The sequence below is a fragment of the Syngnathus leptorhynchus genome, chromosome 6 (genome assembly GCF_054491065.1).
Source record: "Syngnathus leptorhynchus isolate UIUO chromosome 6, UIUO_Slep, whole genome shotgun sequence".
Lineage (NCBI taxonomy): Eukaryota > Metazoa > Chordata > Actinopteri > Syngnathiformes > Syngnathidae > Syngnathus > Syngnathus leptorhynchus.
Genome location: NC_141200.1, coordinates 1,966,669 through 1,982,099, shown reverse-complemented (window position 1 = coordinate 1,982,099; position 15,431 = coordinate 1,966,669). Strand labels below are relative to the sequence as shown.

Genomic DNA, 15,431 nt, shown 5'->3' with positions numbered 1-15,431 from the left:
TGGGCGGCGAGTAAACAAACTTTGGACGCTATTTTGATCAAGTTATGATGCTCGGCCTCTAATTGGGCGATTGACCCTTCACATACAAACAAAGCACTGATTGTTTACTTTTCAAATGTGTTCTATCAACGAGTTCAGGAAGTATACGTATGAAAACTCAAAAGTTTATTTTAACCTGGTAAGTATACTGTATTTTATCTCAAAAATATTTTTTTTAATTTTGAAAACATTATTATTCTTGTAAAATTTTAAAAACTTTAATATTGAAAATATCTGACTTTCGCAAAAATATATAACGACTTGAATGAATTAATTTGAATCAAAAAAATATTTTTTAACATTATCTTAACAATGTGACCACTTTCAAAAACATGAAATTTAATTTCTAAAATTCTAACAAAAATTCCACTTTTTTCCCCCCAAACTATCTTACTGAATAGCTCAACCATTTAATCTTTACCCATTTAATATGACCATTTAAACTTAATATTTTATTCAGTGAAATTCTTTAATTTCATGACAGTGTTGTCCAAGCATTCGTGGGGACTGTTGCACAGAGTTTATCAAAAACCTGCTACCTCGACTGTCTCCTGACAGCCAAACAATAGGAGCCACATCTGGCTTGAGGTGGAGAGCGACTAATTAGAGGCACCACGAAAGCGCCATATAGCTCCAACACCACTGGGGCTGTTGGGAGAAGTGAAGAACTGGCGACCAAGGTGTGTTTTCATTGTGTGTGTGTGTGTGTGTGTGTGTGTGTAAGATTGATGGATGGCGAGCTACGCTAATTGCCGAAATCCCACTGTGAGCTAGCAAAGAACCAGTGGGCCAAGTCAAATTAAGTGAAACAGGGGGCAAAGCGGGAAACGTGGACCTCCACCTGTGTCCTAGCAGCCTTGTTTATGCTTTGCACGCATATGAAGTGGATCACGGAAACCTTGGGAAAAATCCGAGCGGCTCGTTTCAAGACATTTCTGCACGCGTGTAGCTACATAAAACGTTGTTTGTGTAATTTCACATTTGATGAGCGGGTGGGTGAGCACAAAGATAACATTCGCTTAATTGTCACTAATTGCCGCCGTCATTTTCAGGAAAGAACACGGTCGTGCCACGCTTACAGTCAGGTGACAACAGATAAACAGATTGGCCTCGGGAAATGAACAAATTGCTCTTAATTGGTGTGAAAATTATTATTTACCGACTTCACGTGACGTACGATGCTCTTTGCTCGCCATACGTTCCGTCATTAGCTATTGTGAATACAACCGGAAAAAAGTCACGGCACGTTCCCAGCGAGTAAATAAATGTATGAGTACATTGAGACGAGGTCATCGTTATTTCACCTCACTGTACGGCTATATGCTAATTCTTCTATACGTTCTTTTGCTAACTTTAGGAAGTGATTTTTATTTATTTATTTATTTTAATTATAATGATATTAATATATATTATGAATAATATATGAATGTATTCTTTATTTTTATTTATTCTATTTTTAATTATTATTTTTATAGATGAATTTAACTTTCTTTACGGGAGGAAATGACTCCACACGCAATGGGATGAGAAAGAATTTGGAGAATTTGAGGTCGGAAAAACAAAACATGGGCGCAAAGCCAAGGACAGTAGGGGCAGAATAAACAAGAGCAAGTCGCGAGTTGTGGAAGTGAAAATAAAGGCACCGTGGGTGCTACTCACGCGGGGGAGAGGCCGACGTCGGGGCCCAACCCTCGCTTGACACTTCAATCACCTGCAGCCGGAGCTTCGGGCAAACTCGCTCCAATTAGCTGGACGCTGCCACTGACCCCCGGCTTCATTAAGGGTTTCTGCAAGGGAGAGGGAGGAGAGGGTGAGGAGGCACGCTCCACGACACACACACGAGAGGAGGTGAAATTCAAGGTTACAGATAAACCCAATCAACTTTGAGAGAACATGTTCACACTGGTACTCCCGACGGGCTTACACCAAACGCTGATGGCGAGGAGGGCTTCGGCGCGATTGAGTGCAGAGGTCGCGGTACTCCCCCCCCACACCCCCCACTTCCCCAACAGGTGCGACCAGCAGACATGCAATTACCGGGCTGAGAATGTGCTTTTTTTTGTGTGTGTGTGACGGAGACGAGAGGCCATCAGAGGAGAAGATCAAAAAGCGGGGGAGCAGAGGTGAGTCGACTGCTAGCGAGCGCCTGAAGGGGGCTACGCGAGGAGCGGCGGAGGGAAATGTTTCACTTGAATCTCCACGTCCCAAAGTCCATCGAGAATGGGTAAGATTTATGACATGCTTCTTCTTATGACACAAACGGGAGGTCAAATGTTGGTGAGCTGAGAAGCAAAAAAAAAAAAAAAAAAAAGCGCGACGTCATAACAACGAGGGCGGCCGCATAAACAAAGCGATTTTGACAAGCGTGTTATTTGGACTATCTATTTCGGTCTTTCGTCGACACGCACATTACTACGATGAGGCCCGTCCGGCCCGAGACAGTGTGTGATAAGTGCTAAAATGATTTTGTGCTTGACTCCTTGAAAGAGTCTATATTTCATTCAAAATCAAATAAATATAAAAATAATAATAATAATAAATAAATGAAATATAGTATGGACCACCCACAAGTCAGCAGCTAATATCCACCATGTTCTTTTCCCCACAACACAATCAGTACTGTGCCAGAGAGCAGCAGTGTTGTTGGATGCACAGATGATTAAAAAACAGCGCTAACCGTGTTGACCTCTGATAGCCAACACATACATGAGCGTCCTCAGCGGTGGTCATGCTAATATACCTCCGCACAGCAAGGTAAATGCCTCATATTTGGATTATACCTCTTCGATCGGGCTAAACGTAATGTTTGTGTACGCGTTGTCATCGCCGTGGCAATTGCCGCCGTCACGGCCGGCCGGACAGACACTGGCTGGCCTTTTATTCGGAACAAGCCGAGGATGAAAGATCAATGGGCCCATTGAGGCCATGAATTGGAAAGGAAAGTTCACAAATAAAGTGGAAGATTGTACGAGATTAGAAGGGGGGGGGGTCGTACGCACGTCTCGGAGCAAGCTGCGTATTGATCAGAGGAGCCGTACGGCTTCCAGCCATTCATCACAGACTCCTCGAGCCAACAGCGTCGGATGAAAGTACTCTGCTTGCTGACCGGCCCCAACTTTCCACATCCATTACGCTTCAAAGTATGAACGGCCGAGAAAACGGGGAGAAATTGCCAAGGCCTCCAGGGGGAAAAAAAAAAACTTCACGTGGACACGTGTTCTTCTCCTCCCGAGAGCCAGGAGAGTCCTTTTTGCAGGTGACTGTCATGGAAGCGACACAAAGCAAGTCTGGAACTGTTAGAAGGTGATCGGGATCATCCATAATGAGACGAGGTCAAGAAAGACGGGGGGGAGGCCAAAGAGCCACGGCTAGAAAGAGACGGCGACGGGCTCGGAGCCAGAGACGAAGCCCCGACGGAGCAATTACAAGAGCTCCATAGAAGGTGTGCTCAGCACCCCCCCCCAATTGCAATAAAATCAATCAATGGAATAAAACTCAACTATAAAGACAAAATTAAGATAATTAAGATGCTCAATGAAGCCAGATGCAAAGCAGCTTGGCGGCCATCTTACGTTGCCGCTCGCTAATCACGCGTAACTTGAATAGATTGGTTTCTCTGCGTCCTTTTCGCATTATTTCCGTCTCCCGGGTAAAAATAACGAACTGCTTTATTCTTGTGGTGAATGCCGTGTTTTCTCGACAAAAAGGAAATTTGCGTTTTGACGTTAAAACGGGACATCGCAATTAGCCTTCCTCTGTTCATCTGAAGCAATCAAATTTTGCAGGTGGACTTGAACCCGCCCTCTCCCATCTTTACATTACATGAGCCAGAAAAAGATATGAGGGGGGGGAAAAAAATGAATAAAGAGAAAAGTTCTCGAGCGCCGGGTATGCACCATTGATTTCTTATTCTCTTGGAAACATTTAATGAGCTTAAATAGGAGCCTCGTTTGACACTGCCACGGCGAATCGTCGGGGGCCTCCCAGTGAGAGGAAATCGTTCAGCTGCTGCGACGGCAACCCGAGGAAGAACTGAGAAGGAAGGTGGGATGAGACGTGAAGGTCTGAACGCCAAATGAAGCGACGTGTAGGACAGACGTTGGATTAGGCTCGGCGTACTTCTTAATGCAGAGGAAGAAAGTGAAGGGTGTCTCTTGCAAATGGAGTCTTGGCTTCCTGCTTGTTTAGTTTACAGGCACTTAGAATCACAAGCAGCATCCGCCGTGATTGACAGCTTCTCCTTGACTGCTGCACTTCACCTCATTATTTCCTGAATGACTCCCCTCAACCCCGCCCCCCCCCTCCCTCGCCTATTACTTGGATGTTTCTTCAAGTCTGCACAGTTTTCCCCAACACTCCCCCACCCCCTCCCACATACGCTATTGTCACTGGAGAGAACAAAGTCCAGAGGTGCTTGGCTGCACTGAGCCGTTGATGAGGGCCCCATTGGGAGCAAATGCTTTATGAAGCTGTCTGCTCGAGAAAATGCATTCACTGGATCCGCCATAACAGCACGTGTATCCCCCCCGGGGGGGGGAGTGCAAGCCCTAACCCCAACCCTAACCCACCGGGTCCAAATACTTTTATGAAGCTGTCTGGAAGAGTAAATTCAAGGGCGCTGCCATATCTTTGCAGAATATCATCATAATGAAAGAAGGAGGAGGAGGGATGGAGGGAGGGAGGAAGGGCGCGGTTCTTCTATCTACTCGTTCCTGTGATGCAAATAATGTCAAGGATGAGAAAGAAAATGTCAGGCGAGATTGCTACTAGCACGAGCGCATGAACTTTTTTTCTTATTTTTATTGCATTTGAGTCGAGTAGCAGTGTCCCGATACTTAAGCATCGGTGGTCTGAAGAGGAAAGCCACAGCCGCTTATGTTATGATTCTATTGTAGATATTTTTAAGACAGCCGGCGGTCTAGTCGGGCCTCACAATCATCATGTAAACTAAAGAATGCAGAACATTAGCGGTTTGCCGCTCGGCAAACATTGAAATATGCACTTCTCGTTTCTAAACTGATGTTTTATGCATGATTTGCTCTTGGCAAATATTGAACTCTAGATATTCAAACCCCCCCCCCCCCCCTCTTTTCCAGCTTCTAACTTTGTCAAACACATTTTGCCCATTCAAAGTGTACCGTTACAATTGGGTCTGGTTCTAGCATTAGCGGGTCTGGTCCTTGACCTGACTTAATAACTGAGAACATACTGTGAATATCAACCCGGGCCATTACGAGTATAAATGAAGCCATTTTAAATTTGAACAACCATACCTAGCATAATTAGCATCTTTGAGCGCAATTAGCTTCCTGCTTCTGGTGCTTAAAGCGCACAAACTGAAAAGACAAAGACGAAGATGTGTTGCCATGCTACAAAACACGAGAGAAAAACGTGGGGATAAGAATGAGGAGCATATTTCATTTGTGTTGTTCGAATGCAGGTGGGAAATATATTCAAGATAATTGGCCTGCGTGCTGAGAAGACGGGAGAGTGAAGGGATCACTCGTTCGAGGCATGTTTGCTTTTTGTTAAATATAAAGAAAAAATAGATTGATCGAATAAATAGGGGGCTATTCGGCTTTTGAATGAGATTTCAGAAATGCAACTTTTAGAGAGGTCAACTAAATTGGACCTTCTCTAAACTTTCAAATTCATAGATGCAACCATTCAATGTCGGAGTCTTTTTTTTCCCCTTGCTTTTCTCAAACAAAACGCTGAATGGCAAACTTTTTGATTTCAATATCTTATTTTCAAGGTTTCCTAGCCCTCTACTTTCTCGGATTCCTCCACTCAACCTGCTGATGACGATCCGTGAAGCTAGCTTTGAACTGATGATGATGTCATAATGTGAAAATCCTAATGTTTCATAAATTACCATAGGAATACATTTGCTGCAACTCCTGGTTAGAAAAACAAAAGCAAAGAAATAAAACAACCGCAGCAAGCCGACAATGTTTCTGAAAAGCGCTTTGGCTCACCGTAGGAATCCGGAGAGCAGCATGAGCCCGACAACAGTCCATACTGTCACTCATAGCTCCATATATAGCCTGCGGCGAAACGACCATTATGGAAACAGAAAGCTGCGTTTTATAATTGTGCCATGCTTTTTACCCCCCCCTTGTGAAATTGCCTTTCCGGAATATATTCGCCGGTACTTTAGCCGCAGCTCCTTATTCCTCTTGTCCGTTGGAGAGGGCTATTTTGACAGGGCGAGCGGCTCTCCTGATGCAAGAACCACCGTCCATTTGTATCTGAGCGGGGAGCATTAACGAGGGAAAGTAATCAGCCGGCGCAGGGAAGGCAAGCACGCCCAACCGCCGACTGCTTTTATCACTCTGCTACGAGGGCTCGCCATTAGGCCACAATTAGCGCAGAGGACACTCGCAAAGAAAATAACCTCAGAAAGACATATGGCGAGAAAGACGGAATTGATGCCCCCCCCAAAAAAAGAGATGCAATGCAAAGAGTACATAAAATGTTCCTGACTTGGGTAAAAAAAAGTGTAAAGTGCTTTTTAATTTAAAAATAAAATTATTTGATAGATTCAGCTTGGACTGTATGTGAACTGAGAACCAGTTTCTACACGTCTAGCAATGCTCATCAATTCCTTAAGGTTCTTTTCATTCTGATGAGTAACACGGTGTGGCACATTGGAGACGCAACGGTCATGCTAATCATTTAATGTTACGCCCAATCCCGGTGAATTTGCCGTCATTCGCTATGAATTGCTTCCACGTATACTGTGGCAAAACCTTTGGAGGCTTGGAGCGGTTCCAACGCCTGCCTCGTAGTTCTGAGGTTCAGGGTTTGAATCTTAGCTCTGTGTGATGGTCAACGTGTTTTTTTTCAGGTTCGTTGATGTGGATTCTTTTTCAAAACAAATGATATCCGGCCATTTCAAAGTCCCTGAAAGCGGTGTACCAAATTGGCTGCTGATTGGTGGAGAACCAGGAAGTGAGCAGTGGAGAAAATCAAAGCACCATCAGATGGATTTTGGGTCTTGGAAGGGTTCTAATGGGCTGATGTTGGGACAAATAAAAAGACCCCGAGACCCTCCCCGAGTCTAAAATCAAAAGACCCCAAGGTTGAGTAAACCGTGAAGCACAACTAAGAGTGTCGCTGTGAGGCTAGTTCGGTTATACGAAGCGCCACAACAGCTCCGAGTAACATCTCGAGACATTTATCGGAATATTGCGACTAACGCCGGCATTGGTATGCGGGCGAAGGCTCGGCACACAGACAAAAAGCTTCCCTCAGGACTGTGGGAAAACAAAGCAAAATGTGCCTCCCTGAGGTTATTTATGGCACGCTGGCCGCGGGCAGACGCCGATAAGGCTTTAGATCGGTGGAGGCTGACACGCTGCGATTATCTCCTGCCGCTGGAGCGTCCATCAGTCGGGGAGCGCTGACTCAATTGTGGCCCGAGATGAGAAAAAAAATGATTCATTGACCTTAAAAAACAAAAAAAGTCTCCTCATCTACGCCGCTGTTTCGGGCATCGCCGTTCACATTTTACAAAATGTTCATTGAGCGAGAACAAATCACGCCGACATATGTTCTCGCTTTCTCTCTTCACGGAGATCTGAGAATCCCACTCGAGTCTTAGGCCGCTTTCTTGGCAGGTTCCGGACCTGAAAGCAATCCTGCAGCCCGGACGGAGTTTCAAACGGAAAGGTGGAGGTGAGGAAGGAGGAGGGGGGGAGTGCATTCTTTCTGCTGAGAACCATCTGGAATTGGAAGAGCTAAGATAAACAAGCGTGGTGAGCCGCAGCGCATCTCCCTCGTCCGCCGGCCCGAACAGACACGGGCCTGTGCACAATGCGCCGGCGTCGGCACCACTGCCACCGCCAATCTTGTGCCAAGCATTGTCAGGGATTGGGTCTTATCAATCGTTGGCCAGAAGCGAGAGGGAAAACAAAAAAGGGGGAGGGGAGGAGGGGCCAGCGCAAATGCCGACGACAATGAGGAAACACAAACCAGACGATGGCTGCGAGCCACCCGACAGCGCCGGCTGCATTTAATCCGGTCAGGTCGGCTTCTTCGTCAGTGACAAGAGGAAAGTTTTCACGTGGCCAATCCCACCCAGAAAGTTAAACAAGTGTTGAGACTTTTTTTTTATTGATGACGAGTCACACTGCTTTATTTGAACGAGTCAATTTGCATGCACCCCGGCTGGCGAGAAAAATCTCCGGGGGCAACGTCGGCTGCTCGGAGAAGCCCTTCCATTTCGAAGATGCTAGCAATTAAGAGTCACAGTGGAAATATGATCCCATCAGGGGAAATTGTCCTCGCTTTAGGTACGATCGAAAAAAACAACGCGCACATCAGTCGAGTTACGCAAGTGATACAAACTTTTTCTGCTGTGCCTCATTAAACTCAAATTTTGTCACACTTTTTTCTGAAAACTGCATCGAGGCGATTGCTACTCCAGATCAAGGTTTGACGTCTATAGTCGTCGCTGGGAGTGAACGAGTTAAAAAAAAAGTGAAGTCAAACAGCTTCCGCTGCTTTGCAGATTTCATTCAGCTCCAATCTCGCCTCGTCCGCTCAGTGTCTGGAAAAAAAAAAAAAAGCCGTCGTAGGCGTGACCCAAATTTCCAGACCCTCTTTTTTTGGCACGCTGCCATGCTCTGCTTGCACCTTTTGATCATAGCCATTGAAGGAAAAAGCATCCCGAGCAGCCAGATTGAGGCGAGTGTCTCCTCAATCCGAATAATAAGTGGTCCTCAAGACACTCCGAAAACGCCCCCCCCCCCTCCTTGAAAATGCATTCCCCTCCACTGACTGATTTTTTTTCCTTCTCTCTTCTACTGATGGCCCAATATGAGCTGACAGACACCCTCCCTTAACTTTTTTTTTTTTTCTCTCCTGCCGTTCTTCTTCCCCTCCGTCCCTTCACATCTGTGGATGTTACCTGACAAGTCTCATTTGTCAAGCCCTCCCCCCTCCCCTTCAGCCCTTCTCCTTCCGTCTGTTAGCTTCGGCCACCTGATCCTTCCCTCCTGTTGTTACGACCCTGCCAACAGAGCTGAGGAGCTGGGCGTGTGCGTGTGCGTGGGTGTGTCCAAAGACATCGACTAAATGGGGCAAAGCAGCCGAGCACGTAGGGGGGGAACTCTCAAGGGACGGCTGCCAGAATCTTTCCACGGCAGCGCTCGATGTTCACGTCACACAAACTTCTATGGCTTCACCTAATTCAGTACTTTGTGGGGGGGACTATCAAAAATATTGCCCCGAGTAACGAGCCACTTCCTGTTCTAATCATCGCTAACGTCACACTTTTCCTTTTTTCCGGTGTTTGCAAAAAAAAAAAAAAAAGACTAACATACTTGTGGAGTTAACTCCAAATCTCGTAATTGTCTGACATGATCAATGTTTGAAGTTTGGTTTGACTTTGGAAGCGCCCCCCCTACTATAAATGATGACTATGCGCATTTCCGATTCTCAATATGTTTTGCCAAAGTCTCGGAATTAAGCTTCAAAGTGACTTTGGCTAAATGAATCCGCAATTGTGTATTCGTACCTTGATAAATGCCCTTTTGTCTTCTGTTATTAAAGACCAGCGAGACTTGGTCGGTCCCCACGCCGAGGCAAAACTAATTAAAGGCAGGCAGATGTATTTGGACGCGAGTGTCTCTCGTACACACACGTGCGAAAACACACAAACTAAAACACACACGGGCACTAAATGGGCTTTTAACACGTCCGCTGAGCAATCGGTGCCAATTGATGAGCTGCCATTGCGCTAACTAGACCAGGTGAGCCAAGACAAATCCCAACTTCATTGCGGGAAACTTTTTGTTTTGTCTGCCAGAGGCCAGAGAAAACAAGAAAAGGGAAGGGAAAAAAATGAAAACACCCTTTCCCCTCGGTGCCTTATTATCCTCACTAACACCAGTCAAGGCAACACGCCTCTCTGTTGTTTTGCTTTCTCCGAGGCAGGTGATGATGAGCATTAGCGCTAAGAGCCAGCGTTTAATCTTCAGGGGAGCACATGTTCTTGCTTTTGTTGAGTCATGGCTATGAAATTGTATTAGCATGTACAGAAACTTTTCATCCTCTGTCCCGTTTTCCCCACCGAGAATAAACAAACCTCAGCTAGCCGAGGGTAGTCTTCGATCTTCATTACGACTATCGGTGTCAACCTTGTGTAATCGCCGCCATCCCGAGGTCAGTCGTATACACCGGCAGCTCTGTCATCGTCTATCGGCGGACGCAAACGTACGGCGATGACTAATCACCCATCTGGATGAGCTCTTCCCGAGTCCGGATGAAAAAGCACTCACGACTGCAAATGTGGGCTAATGCCTTGCTCCGTTTAGCCAAACAGGTCTGAAGGGACTTTGGCGTATGACCTGACTCAGACTATTGCTGGATTAGAAAAATTCCCTCATCAGGTGGGGGGGAAAAAAAAAACGCATGGCTGATCACTAAAACCATTTCCAGCGAGTAGGGAGCAGTAAATCCTGCTTGTTCTGGTTTACAAGGGCAAAAAAAAAAATAGAAATAAGGAAGTTGTCTAGCCTACATTCACTCTTGCGGCGTTTCCACAGAAAATTACAGTTCGGTTTTGTCGCGCTACAGTTTGGATCAGCAAGTTCTCATGATCTGGCTTGCATTTGATCAAATGATACGGCACCAATCAATTCTCCGATTTTTTTTTATGGCTAGTAAAAATGTTGAATGGCTACAAGCGGTTGAGCTAAAAAGTTCATGTCAAGCCTTCATCTTGTCAAGGGTAGCTTGAAAGCCTCACATAAAAAAAACAAAAAACATTTTGATTTTAGAACCAGTCAAAAATCAATGATGTATACATTTATATGCCAAAGCCTTAGCATACACGTTAGCATACACACACAACATTTGTGTCCATTCTTACAAAGGAATCATATGACAGCATGGTTAATAGGCGGAAAAGGCATCTCGATGAACTAAATAATGGGTCGCTTTGTGTTTTGCCTCAAGCGTCAAGATGGCACAGTCGTAGTTAAGAAGAGACACTTTCACGGCGCTAGCGACCTAAATGAGCCATTCTTTGCTTCCTGAGCCACGTGGGGAAGCTACGGCCACGCATATTTTCATCGAAGGACGACCTATGCAAATATGACACGCAACCAGCGAGACGAAACAACACGAGACAAAGAAGTCATGCTAAGCTAATGTGAAGTTTAACAAAGAAGTCATGCTAACGTCTAAGCTAATGTGAAATTTAGCGAAAAGGACTTGGTTAGTTTGTAGACATATATGTTTTTTTTTAATCAATGTTTTTGCTTTTCTGGGTTGGTCATTTGAGCTTTTCATAACTCATTCAGTCACTTTTTGGACAACACACAACAACAATGGTGAAAATGCTATAAAAAGAACCTTTGGAAAGCTTCCCCTTAACTGGAGTTTTCCTAAACGAAAACACATTTCAAATGTGATAATGGTTTGCTTTTGGAATACCAAAGCGTATACGAAAATAAATGTTTTTAAAAATATCTCTTGTGATGATGTGGTCGGCGGCGGCGGCGGCTTTAGTGCCTGGATACAAGTCTCAAAACAGAGCTTGTGAGTCATGCGCACTTACTAACAAGAGGAGCAGGAGTAACATAAGAGGCCTTTGTGGATTTTAAGGAGTGCAAAATCCATTTGACACGAAACAAAATTTTAAAAACAAATATTTAACAAGTCATTGAAAACACTCAATGCCTGTGAACGGTGCTAACAGGTTGGCATCGGTTTTAAGTAGAGATAAAAAAAATCACCTATCAAAACGTGCGAGTGCAAGACAATAGGCAAAACGCGATACATCCTAAACTCGGACCTGAGGTGCAACACTTCTCGGGTTTCTTCAGATTTTTTTTTTGCATAGAATGGAGTCTCCTCTCACCCTCGCCGAGGGGCGAGTGCGTTGGTGATGACATCACACGCACTCTTTCACGCCACATAAAATGAAGTCAAGGTGCGGCCTGGAAGACGAGTTGCTGTTTCACACCGAGGCCCGACAGCCCGGGGCCGGCCGGCTCTTCTGAATGGGCCCGCCCGGGCCAAGACGTCTTTTTGGCGCTTAACGCAAACGCGGCAAAGCATTCAAAAGGCTACGAGAAGGAAATTGCTCCAAGAGGCAAAATCACGCTCCAGTTCCAGCAAGAACGCTGGAGATGTTTGTCATTCCAGAAGGAGAAGCATGTCTGGACTGGCTTGAGAACATTCTTGACGTTATCTAATAAAACATTGGGCTGCTTACTTTTGAACCAAGTCTCAGCAACTTTTACATCCAGTTGTCTCGTTCGTAACCTTTTGGGGGTTCTTCTTTTACCAGACTTTGTTTACAGTTACGAAATAGCATATTTTGACTTTACACAACTTGTATGGATTTTACTGTTATTATTTTCATCCCTGCAAGTTTGATGGGATTTATAAGATTTATTTTTTTTACCATGTACAACTTTTGTTGAATTTACGCTTCTCATTTTTTTTTAATCCTATGCGACTTTTATTGGTATTCAGTGGCGCAATTTCAATGGGAATTAACATATTCTAATTCTAACATTTCAATTTTAAAGAGATTTAAAGTACTTTTTTGACATTTTTTTTTAATTCACTGTAGACATATTTTAATGCGTGCTACTTCGATGGGCTTCCCAGTAGTCTTATCTTAACCCGTGCAACTTTTAAGAGATTCTTTTTTTTTTTTACAGCCTGACTTTTACTGGACTCAGGATAGGATGACGATATTTCAACCTGTCTGACTTTGAAAGGATTTGCGCTAGTCACAAGCTATACCGGATTTACAGTAGCCTGAGCAACTTTTAATTGGATTTTGGAAGTCTTGTTTTGCTTTCTATTGGATTTAGGTGAGTCTTGTTTCAACCTACGCAGACTTTCTAGTCATGGGCGTGAATTCTACCAACAACTCACGTGACTATTCAGTTGATCCAACGTCTTATTCAACTCAGTAAATGGACCGAGTGGGCGTGTGCAGCGAGGCAGGAAGGCGGCAAATGTGTTCAGAGTAAACACAAGACGTCTTGCTTTCAACCAAACAGAAAAACTCATAAAAAAGGCAGTTCAAGTATTTTAGTTGGAAAGTTTAAATCGATGATACAGTATGGAAAGAAATGCATCAGCACAAATCTTTTTTTTACTCGTCGACCTCTTTAATTTTAATTGAGAGGCTCCCGACGCTCAGATGGCATACCCTGATTGATTGAGAATGATGACTATGAAAAAAATATATAATTACAAATGAGGGGGCAAGGGGTGGATTATTCATGGAGGAAATATGATTTACAACCAAAAAATATGTCATTATCTACGGCAATAGACAATAGACACTCGCAATTAGTCAGAATGGTTTGTTGATGTGACATGACTGCAGATAGGGGATAAACCATAATTGATATTCTGAAGCCATTTTGTTAATTAAAGCGCCGATTATTCCGCTAAACGGGCCTCGACGGCTTGAGGCACAGCTTTGGCCTTTAACAATAATACAAATAAATAATACAAAAATTAATCACACATCCACAAACCCAAATCCTTTGAGGCTTTTGGGGTTTTGGGGGTTGCTGGCTGGGCTGCGACGATATGTAAACAAACAGAAAACCAGCAAACAATTCCCAAATTGAGCTTTGTTTGTTCTCTTCACAAAATGTTAAGACTTGGTCGACTGGGGGGGGGTGTGTGTGATTTCATCGGGGTAAAATGCTCGCTTATAGCACATTAATGACTCACTTAGTGGCTTGCGGTTTATCATAAGTCAAATTTTAACGGCTCTCAAACTTGCTTGTGATTTTTTTTTTTTATGTTGAGGTTGTAATAAAATGCCTGTTGCATTCTTTAGCATAACGCTAAAATGGGAATCACCTTCTTTTCAACGAGTGATGTTTGTACTAATACAGGGCAAACTGTATTTTATTTATTTCATTTCATTTTATTTTATTTTAATTTATTTCATGTCATTTTATTTTATTTTATTTCATTTTATTTTTATTTTATTGAGTTTTTTTATTTTTTATTTAGCACGCGATGGGAAATCCTGCACGTCCTCCAAAAAAACCAAACTTTTATTTCTCCACAAAGCGTCAAAGTAAACTAGCGATTACCACCCACATATCTTTGGACTTGAGCGCCTGTGCCTGCGCATCACAACAAAAGGTGGACGTGTGGCCTGCGGAAAACTTGGGTCAAGGTGGATTTACTGTACAGCGGTTGAGGACGGGGCGCTTAATGGAAGTGACAGTCAGCAGATAGCAGCCGGCGGGGGGGGCTTTCTTTCGCAAATCATTGAGTGTAAAGAAAAGGAAAATAAAATTAAAACGTGCACGCGCGCACACACACACGCGCCTTTAACTGATTACGCACTCAAGAGCCAAACATACCAGGAAAGAGGAAGGGAAGGGAATGAATAGACGAGGAGTGCTGCCAGGGTCGCTTTTTTAGATAGCATGCTTATCAGCCAGGAGAGCAGCAAGGGAAACAAAAGTCGACTGTTTTTTTTTCATTTTTCCGAGGGACAAAATCCCAAAGGCAGACTGAGGGGATAACGAGGGATGAGACTCGTAACCTTCAGGAGCGACTTGTCTTTCCGAGTTAGTCACACGGCAGCACACTTTGCCCTTGTCAGCCCAACCCGGCCGGTCCAGAACACGGAAGGCATTCCTGACGAGGCGGCTCGGTGCAGTTTGGATGGAGAAACTCAATGTGGCCTCGTCGGGGGGAAGCTAAAAATGGACCGAGAGGAAGTCGTGTTTGTCGCATTATTCCGTCGTTGTGACCATAATAAATTCCAGAGCATTAGAAGGCCTTTTACACTTTCATCACAAGGGGGAAAGACGCCATCAAAAGCCTTTAAGAGCCGCTTCAAGTTTCCCACAACAAAGCCGTGCCCGTTAAACTTTACTATCGGTATTTAATCGGGTTTCCAACGACCGGGCTCTATCATTTATTTATTTGGTGACAAAAAACATGAAGCTGTTTTAAAATACATGATTGCCAGACACTAATTGTCTTTGTTTTGCCGCCGCAATAGCTCCACCGGGGATGGTAAACAGGATTGTAGCTAAAGCGGGATAGAAAGCGCCAATACGGCTAAATCCGTGCATCTTTGCATTAGTCCTTGACCCCGACAGATGGGACTGGAACCTGCGGTGAGACGGACGGAGGGTTCAGACACAGTTCGAGCCAGCCAGCCATCCCTCCTCAGACAGGGGCGGCCGTGAAGCAAGCTTCCCTCCCTCCCTCCTCACGAGCTGCCTTGAAAGCCCGGCAGAGCTCACTAATCAGCCAAGTTAACCGCTGACCTCTCCACAGGCTTCATAGCTTTAATGAGACGGCCGCTTTTGATTGGCCCGCCCGCCCGAAGGGAGAGACGTATCGCGGATACAATCGGACAAACATTTCTCGTA

The 15,431-nt window shown here is 44.6% G+C and overlaps 1 protein-coding gene across 4 annotated transcripts in view; it reads right to left on the bottom strand.

Moving 5' to 3' along the window:
- Positions 1 to 15,431, bottom strand: part of plxnb2b (plexin b2b) — a 99,461-nt gene that overhangs the window by 70,823 nt on the left and 13,207 nt on the right. For 2 of the 4 annotated variants that reach the window (XM_085913574.1, XM_085913573.1), the window contains exon 2: positions 1,699 to 1,826. The exons of the other annotated variants lie outside the window; for them this stretch is intronic. The gene's annotated coding sequence lies outside the window, so the exon portion shown is untranslated. The remainder of the gene's footprint in view (positions 1 to 1,698; positions 1,827 to 15,431) is intronic. 4 annotated transcript variants of the gene reach the window in all.